Below are 18577 nucleotides of genomic sequence, written 5' to 3'. Positions count from 1 at the left end.
TCCCCAAGGCGTGTAAACACACCATGCACGTTCGGGTCAGTGATGGACTGAAACACTGAACGCAACGCGGAGAAAACAGCCTGGATCTGCGAGCGCGGCTGCCCGGAGTGCAAGATGGCAGAGGACGCGGCTGCCGTTTCACACACCACCGCAGCGCAACAGTGAGTACAGAGTGGCACAAGGTTGCAGTGGACGCTGGAGGGGCAGGAAAAGCTGCATAGCTGGGGCCGCGTTCAATGCTTTAGAAACGCTTATCGATTCACGGGTGCCGCACTGCGAGGTCCGACAGGCAACCGTCTATGCGTGAGAACAAGATGGCGGCGCCCGAGTGGCCGATGCCAGACAAACGTACATATTCTCTCTGATAACCATCAACGGCATGAAAATGCAATAAAAGAAGGACATACCTCACTGATGACTATGCGATCAGTTGTGTGCATCGGCTTTATCCACGCGATGTCGGGACATGAATGAATAATGCTGCTTCGGAGGAAAGGCTGGTAAAACAGCGCGAAACCCTATGCCGCGTCGATCGACAAGCCCGCGACTCCTGGTGGATCTGTTGAGGCACCCTGTCTGAGAAAAAGGTGGCGTTTGCGCATTGATGGGGATCGGAACAGGGGGGGTCACTACGAGCGTCATGCCGGGCGCTACTACACCCTTCTGAAGCTCCTCATTTGCTGCTGAGACTGCCCACCGTTCTCCCCGGTGTATGCACCGTGAAACTGGGGAGCACAGGCATTGCATGCACGGCCCCAGAGCTGGATTCGGGGATCAATCGGATTGTGGCGTGCATCTACTTGCAGGGTGCTGTTACCGGGCCATAGCAGGAAGGACATCTCGCCCTCGATCACACACGTAGCCTCCAGGTGCATACATCGTCCCGAGAATCAATACGGCGACGTCAATCAGGGTCACCAGGTCTTCAAGCCACACCGCGAAAACACCAACATCGCTGCCAGTAACGATGGTGAAACCCGACAGGCAACAGCAAAAGATATCCTTCGAGAGCAAAAAAACGCCCAAACCCTCGGAGCAAATGGCAGACAGCGGGGGTCCGGCAGACCCAGTTCCGAGCAGCAACATGGAAAAGATATTGCTGTCTATCCAGGCGAACCTGCAGGACATCAACGGCAAACTGGATAATCTGACGTGCAGGATGGACAGCATGGCTGCCAAACAAGAAAAACATGGCGAGAGACTGGACACGGCCGAAACTCAGATCTCAGCTGTAGGGGATGAATCGCGCATAACAACTACCAAATGCACCGGCATGGAGCGCGTCCTGGAGGTGATAAAAGCGAAGGAGGAGGAGTTGGAAGCGCGCTCACGACGAAATAATGTGTGCATCTCAGGCCTTCCAGAGCCGACAAACACCTGGAGGATGGAACTATATGTAGAGAATCTATGCAGGGACCTCTTCGGCGAAGATGCGCTCTCCCAGATCTTCATAGTGGAACGCGCACACAGGTCTCTGGCGCCTCGCCCACCACCTGGAGCTGCGCCTAGAACAATTGTAGCGAGAATATTAAATTATCGCAACAGAGATACCATCTTGCGTCTGGCACGTGAAAAAGGAAAAATTACCTACCAGGGTAACACTCTCGAATTCTACCCGGACCACACCATTGCAGTACAACAGGCGAGAAAGGAATTTGCATCCGTGAAAGCCAAACTCAGAGATCTTAACATCACTTATTCCATGCTGTACCCGGCCAGACTGCGTGTAACATGGGAGGGCAAGGCGGTGCTGTTGTCGTCTCCCAAAGCGGCGCAGGATTTTGTTAAAAAAGTACTGAAACACAACAAGACTAATGCTAGGGTGGAACAGCATCAAGACTCGGAATGAAGGCGCTGGTAAGGACCACTGGTGAACTGCGGTAAGATATCACATGCTTGCTTTCGGGGTTTGGTGCTGTCCTTGCGAGATACATTACCAACTGGATCGTGCTGCCTCCCACATCGGGAGGGTGGCCCATGCACTGCAAGGAACAGTGTATAGTTACTATGCCCACCAAATAAGCCCACTGTTTCTTTGGTTACGTAGACCTGTTGTAGCGTTTGGGTCATTGAACATGATATTAACCCACAATGTGGCCTGCACTCTCTTCTGCATTCAAAGTCCCGTCCAGGGAGTCAATAACTCACTGATCCCGGACCATCCAGAGACCACTTATTGTGATGTGCTGCACTAGGAGAGTGGAACACTGTATCACATTGTCCGGACTGTCGACGCACGTAACCAGTGTCTTGTTTCTGGGCGGGTCAGAGACGCTAATTTGCGTACTTTGTGTCATCTGTACTATCACTGATACCCTCAAAACTGCAATATTACAGGTGTAAATGTTACATGTAATTGTAAGCCTTACAACTTATTCCCAATCCAACGTGTAGATCGGAGCACCTGGTGGGCACCACCGGGAGGCGGACGCTCCTAAGTCGGTGGCCGCTTGCCGACATGAATGCCTTGCTTACATGGGTACTGTTGCTGCGGTTCTCAGACCTGATCCGAGTTTCTTTTTGGAGGTGTATGGGGTAAGGGCAGCCTACCACACCAAACGTGTATGTATAGATATACAAGAGAGTCGTCCGCATCCATTGAGTTGGGTGCTGAGTTGTGCCCCACGCGGACCTCCACAAGGGTATTCCCCAAATAAGTTTTGGTTAAGACAGGCACTGACCTGAAGTTCGCTAGTTTGAAGGGTGTGTCTCAAATGGGAATATGGCTTCGGCAGGTTTGGGTTGCTGGAGTGGGTGGGGGGGAGTAGGGATGTTGTTCATGTTACGGGACCAAGAAATTTGAACACTGATGCGATCTTGTGCATTGCTTGGCAAAGGGCTAGTCGGCCACGAATAGCCTCACACACTGCAGTGAGTTTGGACTCTGATCCTGATTGTTATCAGCTCCTGACATGTACTATATGGCCGTTTCAATGACTCCGGCAGATAAAACTACAGGCAGAACACACTTAAATTTCCTAACGTGGAATATCAGAGGCTTTACACAACCTAAGAAAATAAGGCAGGTGTTTGCTTATCTGAACAGATGGGATGTAGATGTGGCCATACTGCAGGAGACCCACATTGCGCCTAACACACATCAGCATATAGGCAAACGATGGGCGGAATCATCTTACACTGCCCCGTACTCCTCTTATTCGAGGGGAGTAATAACACTGATCCAAAAGGGCGTGAATTTCACGGTACACAATGTGCTTCAGGACCCTGATGGGAGATATGTTATAGTGTCCGGTGTGTTACGTGGACAACGGATAACACTCCTCAATGTATACGGTCCGAATGTGGATGCGCCAGAATTCTTTCAAGAAGTTTGGGGGCACTTACAGACATTCACTGACACGCATATCATATGTGGGCAGTGCTTAATTTGTGCCGGTGCCTTCCGGTGCTAAGCACCGGCACCTATTTCTCAGCACCGGGTCTATAGAATTGATGAGCATAGGTATGCTCCAGAGGAGTATGTTGCAGGTGCCGACTTTTTCCGGGTCGGGTAAAGTTTATTTCATTGCTTGAGGCAGCGAGGCTTGATTGGAGTAAGTCAGCTGCGGAGCAAGGACGAGTGAAGTGGTGAGCAGGGCTGTGGTCCGAGGAACCTTAAAGGATCTGCAGGGACAGGCAGGCCTCGGCGCGAACGGAACGTGCTGATTTCAGCACAGAAAATCGACTTCCGGGGCACTCTTGGCAGCGTGAGAGCTGGTTGGTTGGTTGGTTGGTTGTCCCATCCGGGCCCCGGCCACAAAGGAGGGCTACGCTTCGGCTTGACACAGCTCGGGGGTCCTGCGCCCCCTGACACCTCGCATACTTTAAATGCTAAACTTTCCTTAAGTCAAACTCTGAGCGCTCACTGCGCTCTGGGATAACAGGAGCGAGATCCTGCCTCCACCCCGGCTCTCTCTGGGCAGGACGTGGCTGTGTCAGTCCCCAGTGCTCTCGGTGTGTGGGCTGTGCTGGGGTTTGTGTAACAGGGAGTGAGGTGAGAGGGGCGCCGGGGTATCTTACTTGTTCCCATTTCTAGGCCATAACTTTGGGAAGGGCAGAGTACCGGGACATGCTAGCACAGCTGAGCGAGGCGCATAGACAGTCCTGCCAAGAAGGAAAGAAGAGGTGGCGGGAGAGGAGACGATAATGAAAATTAGGAGAACAATGGGGATGAGAGAGAAGAGAAAAGAAGCGCAAAGAAAACCTGAGGAAAGTGAAGTGCAGAGAGCGAGTGAGTGTGAGGAAAGAAGACTAGCTGGAGCAGAAACGTACAGACACCTAGGAAGAGAAGGGGCAGGGGAAGTGAGAGGAAGGCGGCGACAGAGCCGGAGGAAAGGTATGAGTGCGCGCATGTTTATATTTAACTGTAAATGTATAGATTTGATAACGTTTATGTGTAAATATCATCTGTGAATATAAGGTTTGTTTGTGTAAGGACTGTTGTTTTGTGTTCGATTTTTGTTTTTTTTTAAATTCCAAATAAGTCATAATCAAGTCATCTGTTTTGTTATTTTATGTTATAATTAATTGTTTTGCATCGGGCTGTTAAGGGTATTGCCTTAAAAACCCCACTGCGAACGGTGTCTTGTCACCTTCTTTTAAAGGATTTCATGGCAGACTGGAATTTTAAATGCTCATGCCAAGTGATTTGTGCAGTCAGTGTGACAATGTTTGATATTTGATAATCATATGTGTTTTCCGTTTCCTGGGTGTGGCCGGAGGTATATCTGTGTATTAACTTGATGTTGTGGGTGCTGTTTGTGAACTTGGATAGCCAACTGAAAGCTTTCGTGGGCTGTGTTGTGTGGAGTTAAGGAGCTCTGTTTACACACATTCTGTTGTTTGTTGGTGGGTCCTGATGGTGTGTGCAAGCGCTGTTGTGGGCACAGTAAAATACATCTACGTGGTACATCTGTGCAGTGCTGGAAGTGTATTCCATCTAATATTTTGTATTTTATGATGCTCTGCGCTATTTAGAGCTGTTGTGGGCACACTGACACCCGTGACTCTACGACATATGTATATCTGATCTGGTATTTGTTTGCCCAGAGTTCTGTTTAACTGAGTATAATATTTTGACTAATAACATGGCATTACTGAGCAATACCAGGTTGAGGACATTCTGCCCAACCAAGGCAGTAACCAGATGGAATTTAAACTATCCCCACCCCCCCCTCCCACTTTTAACCAAACCAAACGTTTCAGGGATGGGGAGTCGTATACAATATCTTCTTGTGCAAGGAATATGATACTTCCAAATTACTTTACTCTTTTAGTGCCATGCAGTAAGTAGACCGATTAGAGCAGCGTTCCCATTATATCAGTTTAACAGCGTCTTTAATTATGCTGTGGCTCCTGTTATATCTGTGTCTAGATTCTTGGAAGGTTATCACTTTTCCACCTTCGCACAGCACTGCATACAGCGACTAGGAGTAGGCAGGAAGCGCTAGTTTCTGGTTTGGAATGCCCCATGAGGCTGTGCACTCCCATAAACTTGCATGTTAAAGGGCATTCACTAACTACTCTGCAATGTATTGCATCACTCAGCAATTACATATGACTTTTTAGCGTGGCACACCTGAGAGAATACGCTTTTTAGTGATTCAGCGAGCAACACTAAATTAATGCATTTCACTTAATTAAGTAGAGCAGAGGTTGCCAGAACAAGGACCACAGTTTATCATTTTGCGATTAAGACATCTGTAATTGAATTCCTCCAAACTCTTTACTAAGTTGGCTGGCCTGTCATTCTTTCAGAGTTTGCTTTATAATAATAATTTCCAACTTATAAATCAGTAAGGGCCCATATTAGCTCTCCTTACATCCAGTGGTCTCTGTATATGTGATAGCCAGACCATGCGTCAGCTTCATTGTATGTTTCCATGCCTCCAGGTCTGTGTCTGGCTCCGTGGTAGGTAGAGCCTCCAAGACAGTGCATGCGCTCATGTAAGGCATATTGTGGGGTTTCTAAGACCATACATTCGCTTAGAGCCCTCCTATTGATTACAACTGATCTCCTGCCATTCTCTTTTGCCTGCTTCTTATTCGAAGGGTTTCCTTGTCCATCCTGTGTCTGCCCCTCCCAAGAGCACTGCCAAATTTACTTCCCAGTGCTTAATTTGTGCCGGTGGTGTCCCACAAGAAAGCCCAGGTTCTCAAGTTTGGTAGAGCCAACCCAGGTCCCCCTTCTTTTCAAAACATTTTTGGAACAGAGGAAGGCAAACTCTGAAAGGAAAAGCTTACAGCGATTCCATCTCAAACCCCGCAGGGTTTGGTAACTGCCCCCTCCCAACGAGTCTGGTGATAATTATAAATCTAGGGATTTCTGGAGGAAAGGAAGTAAATCAACAGAACGTATAATGATCACCCAAAATGCGAGAAGCACTTAACTCCATATCCCCTTACTCCTCTCCTAGTGGTCGGAGCAGAGTCACAGGAAAGCTACACCAGAACTGTGGAGGGGGTAGGGGAAGAAGGGGCTGTCCCTCAGTATCTGCTTTTCTTCCCCCATTCATAACTCACTCCTTTGCTTCTCTCCATTTTACCTTCACTTTCTGCCTTACGTCCACGTTTCCTCTTAATGGCCGTCTCCCCTCATTAACTGCTTTTCATTTTACACCTTTCCATCTTTCACTTACACTCTCCTTTCATGCACTCCCCGCTGTCTGCTCTTCTTCCCTTGCTTTTCTCCTCTTTCCACTTTTCATTCTCATCATGTTTCACTCCAAATTTGCATTCCCAATCTCTGCTTTCCCCACTTCTTTTCACATTCTTTGTCTACCTTTGTATCTTTGTATTTATCCTTGCCTTCAGACCTCTCCTTCTTCCTCCCCTTCCCTTTTATGTTTTTCCTTCTTGTACATATCTTTATATCCACTCTAGGAATCTGTGTGTTGATCTCAGGGTTATACATTTAAATCTTGATGTGGTCACTCAGTCTTTCACCTTTCTGGGGTCAATAAAATGAGTGCCATTGAGCTGGATAGCAACATTTTGAATTTGGTGTCAAGGCCCCCTCTGGTGCATATGTGCTTTACAAACATACATGGTGTGTTAAGGAGAGATAAATGAATTTTAATCTTTTGTTTTTCAATCTTTTTGCAATAAAACTGTCATTATTCCCTCTGTCCCTGATTCATCCAGTACCTTTCAAACGTGCATACATTCCCTTGACCTATTTTCTTTCCTTCGTCCCATCTTTTTCCCTTTTCTCTTCCTCCGCCTCTCCAGCCATACCTCCTTTCTTCTTTTCATTCTTGCTTACATACATCCTCATTCATTCCCCACCCTTCCTCCCTTGGTGCACTTTTCCTCCATTTATTCCTTACTTTCTTTTTTTCCTTTCTCCTCCCTTCACCCCATTCTTGAATTTCTTCCTTTCTTATCTTTAAACCTTCCTTCTGCTGTTCTTCCGCCTTCCTTTCTTCTTTCTATGTATCATTACACATAGTTCACTTTATTTCTCGCACTATTCCTTAATTTCTTCCTTTCACTTTCTTTTCTTATTTTCTCCTTCTTTCATCCATGACTTATTTGTTTCCTCACTCCAGTACTCCCCTTCGCACCTGCATTTGTTGCTGCCTTCTTTAATGTATTCCTTCCTTCATCCCTTCCTTTCTTTTGAACAGCGCAGTGCAAGCACATTCTCTTTAGTTTGCAAAACTGCTTCAAGTACTCAAGTGACCTTTCCTAAAGCTGCATTTTGAGATTCTTACACACTCCCACATTTGAGTTAATTTTTAAGTTTGTTGTCATAGGCTTCCTATATGTTAAATTATGTTATGTAATATTGATTTGTATAGTGAACTAATCACTCAAGAGGGTGTCCAGGTGCTTGGGCAGGTATGTAGGTGTGAGGCCTCCGAGGTGCTTATGTGTTAAGCCAGGGCTGCAGCTTCTTGCAGAACTCAAGAAGTATGGAGTTAGCGCTGATGTGTTGAGGCTTATGGGTTTGGGTGGAGCCAATAAATTAAGTGGGTGGAGCCACTGGAGGGAGTGGGAGGAGCCGGGGGAGTGGGTGTGGCCTCCTAAAAAAATGTGAGCACCTGCACTTCATATTTTACAAATTAGACTGGAACGTGACTAGGGTGGATGGGGTGGATCGTTCCTTACACTCCTCAGAACAACACAAACAGGCAAGGGCGAAATTAGATCATATGCTGACGGACCTGTCGTTAACAGATATATGGAGACATAGACATACTCACACGCCAGGAGCCACTCACGTTTCTACGATCCAAAATAGTTGGTCGCGCCTGGATTACTGGCTAGGCACAGACAGCATTACATTGTGGACACGTGATCTATGTGTTCTGCCGAGGACACTGTCAGATCATAACCCTGTATTGCTCAAACTCACGATACCGAACTACACACCACCCCCGTTTTACTGGCGATTCAATTCCCGTGCTCTTACTGACACTGTTTACGCTGACACCATCAATACAGCGATTCAGGAATACCTCCAGATAAACATGCCAGTGATTGAAGACCCAGGCCTACTGTGGGAGGCCTTTAAGGCCACGATAAGGGGCGCGTGCATAAGCACCACAATAGGCATATTGAAGTACATTAGACAACAGATAAAGCATTGTGAGACACGTATGACAGAATTGGAGGTGGCCTATGAGTCCACTCAGGACGTTGTATTACTGGGGGAATTACGCCACATACACACAGAATATCAAGCATTTGTCGACGATGAAATAAAATACCTAGATAGGAAACACACAGCGAGGTTATTCGGTGAGGGAGGTCGACCTGGCAGCGTACTTGCCAACAAAATTTGTGAGGGTAGGGGACACACTGCTATACTGCGCATAAAGTCAAAAGATGGTACACCACAGACACAAGCTGCAGACATACTGAATAGCTTTGTTGACACGTATGGGACATTATACAAATCACAGCCAATACAATCAGAGGGGGAGATACTCAGCTATTTGAATGATGTGGCGATAGGCTGGCTATCAGATGGCCAGAGGGAATGGTTGGCACTGCCTATCACGGTTGAGGAGGTGACTGACGTAATCAAATCACTCCCTAATGGAAAGGCTCCTGGGCCCGACGGGTACACGAACGAATTTTATAAACAATACGCGGATGTCCTTGCACCTTATAAGGTAGAAATGTACGGTGCGTCTTTCGATCAATCAGAGCTGCCCCCCACACTTCGAGAGGCCATGATAATCGCCCTTTTGAAACCCTCCAAAGACCCGGAGATATGTGACTCTTACAGACCGTTATCGCTCATAAACGTGGATTCCAAAATACTCGCCAAACTACTTGCGGTTCGGCTGACTCCACTGATGACGAAACTGGTCCTCCCAAAGCAGGCAGGTTTTATCCCTACTAGAACAACATCACATAACACTAGGTCGCTCTTTGCCCTATCGCATTACCTCCAGCCCTCCATGAAAGCGGCGGCGGTCATTCTTGATGCCGCCAAGGCTATTGACTCCATTGAGTGGAGCTATCTGCTTACCATTTTGAATAGAATGGGTTTCCCCAAACGCTTCGTGCAATGGGTGGCGTTAATATACACCAAACCGTGCGCCCGGGTTCGTGTAAATGGATATGTGTCTGACGTCTTTACTATAGAACGAGTCACAAGACAGGGGTGCCCTCTTTTGCCCTTACTTTTCGCGCTTGCCCTAGAACCATTGGCCTGCCTCATAAGACAAAACTACAAAGAATCGGCTTTGCGATTCAATTCCAGACCTCTTCATATCTCGTTATACGCGGACGACATGCTACTATACCTTCGCGATCCAGACCCACACCTCAACAGGCTGCTCAGGGAATACATCAAATTTAGGGGTCACTCGGGATTGGCCATAAACTGGTCCAAATCCTCCATCATCCCTCTAACGGATGCGACAACTCCCATTGCCCTTGAATACCCACTGGAATGGCAGCATGATCCCATACAATACCTGGGCGTAATGTACCATAGAGACCCTGCGGAGGTAATAAGGTCGAACTATGGATCAGCCATCTCCAAATTGGAAGACAAAATACATCGCTGGATACAACTTCCACTGTCATTGGCGGACCGTATAGCGATTGTAAAGATGAACGTGTTGCCTAAACTATTGTACCTTTTTAATAACATCCCTATCACACCCCCTGGAGAGGTCTTCCGCCGTATAAAGTCACTTGTACTGAAGCTCATTTGGGCAGGCAAACAGGCTCGCATAGATCTTCAAACACTGACTTTTCCATATGTACGTGGTGGGTTCGGGGTGCCAGATTTTCTATTGTATTATTTGTGTGCTCAGGCACAATACGCGGTCTATTGGTATCATGAGATACCGTATCTCACACATACTGCCATCGAAGAGGGCGATGCGGAACCCGTCCCATTGACAGCAATCTTATCTCATGTCACACAGCCCCTTCATGCCCAAGACATCAACACTATAGACACCACAGTCAAAGCCTGGCAGAAACTGGGGCAACTTGCACACAAAACGCCGCTGTACGCACCTGCAGTGCCACTGCATTACCATCAAGGGCTATCGGTAACAAGCGAGAAAGTGGGCATGTCACTACTGCAATGTGCAGGGATAGTTCGGATGGGGGATCTCTTCCAAGAGGGCAAATTTTAGACATTGAGAACCTAACATGTATCCAAAATAAATCGCCAATGTTCTACTTCACATATTACAGGTTGAAGCGGGCACTGAAAGAACTCTATCCGACATTTCCCGACGAACCAGAGAGTCTGTGCTCGCTGCAGATGATCATTACCACCCAGGATCTATCGCGCTTAGTGTCAAGGCTATACTCCTCAGCACAGGCCGAAATATCACACAACACTAATAAAGCTAGAGCTAGGTGGGACATGGCTTTAGTTGATGCATTGACAGATCTAGAATGGCAACAAACGTGCGCATTAACACAAATACTCACCCCTAATGGCAACCTTAGAATTATACACTTTAAGTTTATACACCAAGCATACTACGCGCCCGCACGTATGCTTAAATTTGGCCTACAGGAGGACGACAGATGTAAGAGATGTGGTACAGAGGGCGCAGATTTCATACACTTAGCCTGGTCTTGTCTTAAGATACGGGAATATTGGGCAGATATAACCAATACGATCTCAACTATGATAGAGGTGGAGGTAGAATGCACAATGAGATCCTGTCTGCTGGGTATAGTACCGCAATTGAAAGCCACCAAACGTAAATTTTGTGTAATAGCCTTGTTGTTGGCCAAAAGACAGATTGCGCAATGCTGGCACAGTAGGAAAGCGCCACAGACATCTAGATGGCTGAAAGACATGTCAGGTTGTAGAGATAAGTTATTAACATAGGAGGAAGAGCTCCAAGCGAAATTGAGACCCAGGGACATTTGGAGTTACTTCACGGACCACATGAACACATTACAAACGGGCACGGATGAATGAGTTACCTATGCTTACTGAGTGGTGAGGACGTGTACTGTGAGAGTGGTGTGCCGTAAAGCCCAGGCAAGGAAGCACGTCAGGAATCGGCAGGTTAGAGCTGTTAGCGCTGCTAAATGTACTGATATGTATTATTGGTCTCTAAGTTATGGTCCTCTGTTTGTTGTTATAACCTATAAATATAAAAAATGTAAGACTTCATGCGCTGCATTACGCCGCCGGACCTAGTGTTGTCAGCTAAAGGGCTGTGTGAATTCAACGTCAATCAACGCTATAACTCGCAGCCGGCCCCAGGGTTGTAGGCTCATGGCCGTGTATGTTTAACAATGGTAAATAAAGGTCTTACATAAAAAAAAAAAAAAAAAAAAAAATTTAAAAAAGCGGCGGCAGGTCATACAGTAGCCTCAAACTCCCAGGCAGGGGGCTCAGCGGCGGTGACGGAGGTCGAGGTCTTATTACCTTGACCTCGGTCACAGGCCCACTTATCTCTAAATGAGGCGGGCTCATCTAGACTTTGACAAGCAGGGTAATTAGTGGTCTTTGCAAAAGAATGTGCTGTCCACCGAATTCTATTTCTAAGCTGGACTCTTGGCTTTTGAAACACTTCTTTCAAGAGTTGCCCCTTGAGAACTGTGAACTCTTACATATCCAGCTTTGTTTTTCCACGAGAGTAGCAAAAATTATCCACGTTTGCACATACTTTGATAAATTTCTTTTGTAAGTATGGTACGACTGTTTCCACTTAGGGCCATATGTATGAACACATTTTCCCATAGACACGGAATGGGTAAAACCCTTTGATACATTTGGCCCTTAGAGAAGAAAATTATTGCTTATTGTTAGGTGTACACTAAAATACTACTATGCAGTTATTGTGTTATAGTTTTTGAATCTGTCACATTGAATACAATTCAAATCAGAGAGGGGCATTGTCACAAGAAAATGAAGCGCCCCGCTCTGACATTTTCAAAACGCAGGGATGCACCGTATTCACAAGAATACGGCGCACCCTTGTGTTCCCCCTTGCACTGGCGCAAAAAAAACCTGCTGCCATGTTGCATCAGTGTCTGCGCAACTGTAAGGGACACCTTCATGCACATAAACAATCAATAACGGTGGTTTGCACCTTCTATGTGTGCTGCAGAATGTAGGGCACAGGGAAACAGCAAAAAACAAAGAGAAATTAATAATTTCTCCTCATTACACCATTCGGATGCCTGGTATTTCATAGTGATAAGTCAAGTAAAAATCAACTTTATTCGATTATATATAATCATAAATGTACACATAATTATATAAATCTATCATCAAATTTATTATATCATAAAACCACAGTTTAAAAATACATAACAACATGAAAAGCTAAGAATAATATAATACACCATAATATCAGACAAGGAGGATATTCCAAATATATGTCACATAGCTAATAGCATTCATTCATTGATTTATCATACAAGGTAAGAGTATTCCTTACTTTTATAACACAACTAATAAAAAGAGAAAAAGCGTTTCAAATATAATCAGTCTCATGACTGCATAGATACTTATAGGCTTCCTGATGCATTGTAAAATTCTTCGATAATAGGACAGGGCATAAAACACGTTTACTGATTTGGCAATAAAAAACACCAAATAATATAAAGTGTGTTGAATATTGGACTAACGCTCCATCACAAGGGCATCTAGGAAGTTTATTAGACCATATGTCTCTTTTTGGGATTGCTACAAGACGATGTGCAATAACTAATCGGAACCTGGTAAGATAAAATCTTTTCTGTATAACTGGGACCATCACAAGATAGCCCTGCAATCCACTTTGTAGGGCCCCTTCCAGGTAACTATTTACTGAAGTGTGCTGCATTTCTTTGAATTCCTTCTATCCTGAATGTTTATTGGTAAAAATGACTTTTAGTTCATATTTGCCATACTTTAGGATGTTCGCTGGATTCTTAATTTTAAATTCTACGTCAATTTCCCTAAAAAGCCTATTGAAGTACACCAGCCAAGGAATTGTATTACATTGCTCGAAGGCAAGGCAGTCATTAATTACATCTATGGTAAATGTCATACCTGTTTTGCTCCAAAAGTTATGCCAACAAGTAATTACAGATAGGTCGATTTTATTTCCCACATATGTTACACCTAGTCCCCTGTGAGTAATAAAGATAGGGGTTGAGCGTCATACAGCAAGAAGCCTGGCCAAGAATAAGTTCTCCTGTATTTGCAAAGTATTTTGCTCCCTCAACGTCCAGAGAATTGCTCCATAGATGGCTGAGGGTATACATTTGCTCCTGTATAGATGTAACATCTCCCGAATGGGTGCATTGCCGACTTTGGGGCCTATTAGGAGGAGGAGGAGGGACCGTCCGCAGGGGCAGCGGCGGTCCCTCCGTGCTAATTAGGATGTGACCGCCACCCTGGCGGTCACATCCTGTATATTTGACATTGCGGCGGGTGCTGCTTGAAGCAGCACACGCCGCAATGTTAAAAAAGGCATGTTTACCTTTGCATGCACGAAGCTCCAGGCACCGCGTGGTGCCTGCCACTTCGTGCACGTAAAGGCAGGGGGGTACCATAGGTACCCCCCATGTGCACCCCCCAGCCCCCCTTCACCCCTGGGGACCCGCAATGGGCCCCCAAAGTAAACACCGTATGCCTTTCCACGGCGGAAATGCCGCCGTGGAAAGGCATAGGAGCACAGCCATCCTAATATGGCTGGCGGTGTCTGATAGACACCGCCAGCCATGTTAGAGCTTTTCCGCCGCGGTCGGAAGGCGACCGCGGCGGAAAAGCGTCGGACTGAAAAAAGATGCCCCAGCCATCCTAATCTGGCGGGGGGTCTTTTCTCAGTCCGCAGCAGATAATCCGCATCCTCCGGGCCGGTGGTGGCTTCCGCCGGCCCGGAGGATGCGGATTATCCGCTATCATAATGGGCCCCTATGTTGGCAAACCTAAACAAAGCCTCAATCGATCTAACAAAACGTGACTTTGCTAATTTTAAGTGCGAAGTCCAAGAACCAGAACTTGAGAATAATACTCCCAAATAAGAGAAATTCTTTACTTCTGATAATTTGAATTCTCTAACAAAGGATGATTTCTTTTTGGGTCTGCCTTTTGCGCACACGATAGTGTAGGTCTTAGCCAGATGTAATTTGAGATATTTATGCTCTATGTATCAGACAAAACCATCATTTAATTTTTGTAAACCATTTGTGGTTCTGGACATTAACACTGCATTGTCGGCATATAGGAGCACAGGGGTACAATGAGGTCCATTTTTGGGTGCATCATCATCTATCAGCTGTAGTTCCTTGTCAATCCCATTCACATAAAGAGGAAAAAAATGGGAACCATGATGCACCCTTGTCGTATCCCTCTTTTAACACTAAATCTCGATGCGCGCTCTCCCTCCAGCCCGAATCTTACATTTGAGGTCAAAGAAGAGTACATCTGAGAGAGATGAGAGACAATATCCATGGGAGCACCCATGTCAATAAAAGTTTTCCAGTAGGTACAAAAGGGGGTGGTGATGGGCGGAGCATCTGAGCCTATCAAACACTCACACCCAGTCAAAAGATCTGGGTTTGATCCATCACCGTTCTTTAGCCCACTCTGCCACCCCAGTTCAGACATGGCTATATGCAAATCAGTCTGACCCTGTGCCTCATGGGAACAGTCCAGCCCGAACTGCCAAGCCATGTCTTCCCTGGACCGGAAACAAGCTTCCGAGGACCGGTTTCTGGCATTCCAGCCGTCTTCAGCCCGGCTTGCTTGAATCCAGTGGCAAAGTGAGCAAGAGACTCACGTCTGAGCATACCCTGCCACACTTATGGTGGCCAAAGCGGTACAAAAGGGGGTGGTGATGGACGGAGCATCTGAGCCTATCAAACACTCACACCCAGTCAAAAGATCTGGGTTTGATCCATCACCGTTCTTTAGCCCACTCTGCCCCCCCAGTTCAGACATGGCTATATGCAAATCAGTCTGACCCTGTAAAAGTTTTACAGCGGGTTAAATGGTTAACTAAATCAAAGGGGTTGGAGGAATCAGCGAAACAGAGGTAAATAAAACCCTGCTTCAATAATGTATATTTACTCAATATAAGATGGAGGTTTATACATTGTTCCATGGTCAATATCCTTCCTGAAACCACACTGAACATCAGTCAGCACATGATTATCCACCATCCAATCGTCCTAAGAAATTTTTCCCCAGGATTTTGGCCGATGAGTCCAGGAGGGATATCGGGCGGTAACACCTAGGGTCCCCCCAGTCTCCTTTTTTGTATATGGGTACAATAATAGAATCAGTCCAGGTACGAAGGATAATTCCTCTACCATCAGCATTAAAAACATTAACTAGAATTGGTGCCCATAAATCAGTAGCGCCCTTAAAAGTGTGACCTGGTACCCCGGCGGGGCCAGGGGCTTTAGAAGCAGTAGATTTCCTATGGCTACAACCACCTTCTCCACTGTAATCTGTTTTAAAGGAATTAGAGGCAGACCACTTGTGTTGTTTTTCTGTATTGCGACAGAGTAATCCATACAAGGGTTAAAAATGCCTTCAAAATGTTTGATCCAAATAGATGGAGCAACCAAGACTTCTATTTTGGGATCCGTATTATCCGACAGAAAAGGTGACTTTATCATTTTCCAAAATAAACCACTATCCACTGTGCAGGCTGGCTTGATCCCGCATTACAGTCTTACGTTGGCCCAGGGCCTGCTTTTAATTAGACGTAAGGAGCTTGATTTCTTCTCTATCCCTGGGGGATTTATGTAGACTCATTCTTAGTTTGTAATTTGCCTGTGTACAATGTTGGTCAAACCATCCAGTGTGTCGTACCTGTTTTCTAGAGCTCTTCTTTTTTTTATATGTCTGCTATGGCTGAAGTAATTCTACTGAAAGCTAGAACAAGTTCCTCAGTTGAGCGTTCAATTCTGCACAAGCAAAGAACTCTTTTAGATGGCTTTTTACCAATTCTTCCAAGAACAGTGGTGCAATTACTCCCGACCATTTTAAGCTAAACTCATTTTTTCTGCCTATTGCGACCGAAATGGACATCTGAAAAACTTCTTGTGGCTAAATTGCTAATACTACTGTGAGTGTGAGTGGAACGTGGTCGCTATAGTAGGAGGCATCAATAGTTAATGCACCAGATAAATTAAGCAGTGTTTGCTGAAATGAAAAAATGGTCCATACAGGAAGTACCCTATTTCTACAAAAAGTTGACAGGGGGGTGCATCCGCTTTGAGTCAGTATTTCTAAATTGTACTTGTATATTAGCACATTTAAGCTGTTCCCATATGTATTATGGGGAAAATGCATCAAGTTATTACCTGTCCTCATGGCCACAAATACCATCAGGTGAATAACATAAGTCTCAATATTGAAGTCTCTTGCCCAAATAAGCACACAGTCTCCAGCAATATTCTTTATAAAAAGAGTCCAGTTCTTTCGAGGGACCTGATGACTCACAGCATTTCTTACTAAAAACATTGTTATTAGACCTGGCACCCTTGGTGTGGGTCTCCCTTCCATTATTGCTGTTGGCTCATGTATTGTTGCTGGTGTTAGATGCTTTGGGCACTGTGCCACTGCTGTGCCACAGTGCAAGTGCTCCCTATTGTGAATTGATGTATTAATCAGTGGTTCCATGTTTGGCTATTTGGTTTACTTTTCAGAACCTAGTACAGTGCACAGAGTGTGCCCAGGGCGTGTAAATCCAAATGCTGCTTGTGGACCGGCAGCACTGGTTGTGCCACCCACAGAAGCAGCCTTGTAAAATGTGTCTAAGGTCTGCCATTGCACAGCGCGCGTACAGTCTGGTACTGTCATGCTGACTGGGCAAGTGCACCCACTTCCCAGTCACTAAACCTTCCCTTTTCTTCATATCAGTCACCCCTATGGTAGGCCCAGGGGCAGGGGGCATTGTAAGGATAAGGTAGGACAAGCCCTGATGTGTTTGGTATGTCCTAATAGTGAATTACAGCCATTTTAGTTTTTCACTATTGCAAGGCTACCTGTTCTCCATAGGCCAGAATGGGCTGTTAGACTTATTACATTTTATAATCCTAACTGACTCAGAGAACATGGCAGAAATTCGAGTTTAGTATGCCTGGACTCAGAATGATAAAACGCATCTTTTAGTGAAGTTGGTTTTAACATTCTGTGTTTGCAAATACCACTTTTAGAAAGTATGTATTTGCTTGTCTAACCTTTCAAGTCTGCCTCTGCTAGGTTGTGTATTCCTTTGTCTGGTTTTGTGAGTGACAAGGCTGGGAGATTCCAAGAGACAGGATGAGTCAGTTCAGTGGTGAATAGAAAGATCTGCATATATATGGGAGGGAGGAGTTGCACCTGAACCTTGAAAAGGGCTGTGCCTGGCTTTCACAATGTTGGCTCCACCTCCTGGGGAGCGGCTGATGTATCTGCCCTACACACTGAAAGAAAGAAAAGGAGTCCTGTCAACAAAGTGCTCTAGGACTGTACTTGCCTTCCACAATGCTGGCTCCACCTCCTGTGGGGCGTTTGATGTTTCTGCCCTGCACTTTGAAAGGAAAGGAGAAGTCTGGTAAACAAAGTGCTTCAGAACTGGTTTGGACTGGGCCAAGGCCCCTCTCCCCTGGGAGACCAAAGGATTTTGGGGTATAAATATTGGGACCCTGGTCCCATGAAATTAGATCACTTTTGGACTACAATAAGAAACCTTTACTGAGGAGAGGCCCCTAAAGAAACTGAGGAGAGACTATTCTCAAGCTGAAGTGCTACTTGGGGGATTGGCATGCAGTGGTTGCCTTACTGCCAAAGGAAGAAGAAAGGAACTTTGTGTACTTTGCTTTCAACTTGTGAAGAATCTCCAAAGGCTTGGAAAAGAGCTTGCCTCCTGCTGAAGTCTCAGGGACAACAGACTTCAACCCCCAGCTCCCCAGAGATGTTTTGGAACTGCCTGCAGCTGTTTTGGGACTTCTGAGGAACTGCATGTCGCAAGGAGCTGGATGCGCGAATCGACGAGAACGAAGCGTGTCGCCGTCGCTGCTGCTGCCGTCGCACTTCTGAACAAGGGTGTCGCCGCTGGAGTTGTCGCACTGCACCGCATCGAGAGAAGCGTGCCACAATGAAGAGGAAGCATGTCGCAGTCGCTGCTGCCTTCTGTTGCAC

The sequence above is a fragment of the Lissotriton helveticus genome, chromosome 1_1, assembly GCF_964261635.1.
Source record: "Lissotriton helveticus chromosome 1_1, aLisHel1.1, whole genome shotgun sequence".
Taxonomy (NCBI): Eukaryota; Metazoa; Chordata; class Amphibia; order Caudata; family Salamandridae; genus Lissotriton; species Lissotriton helveticus.
This window is presented reverse-complemented; position numbering follows the sequence as displayed.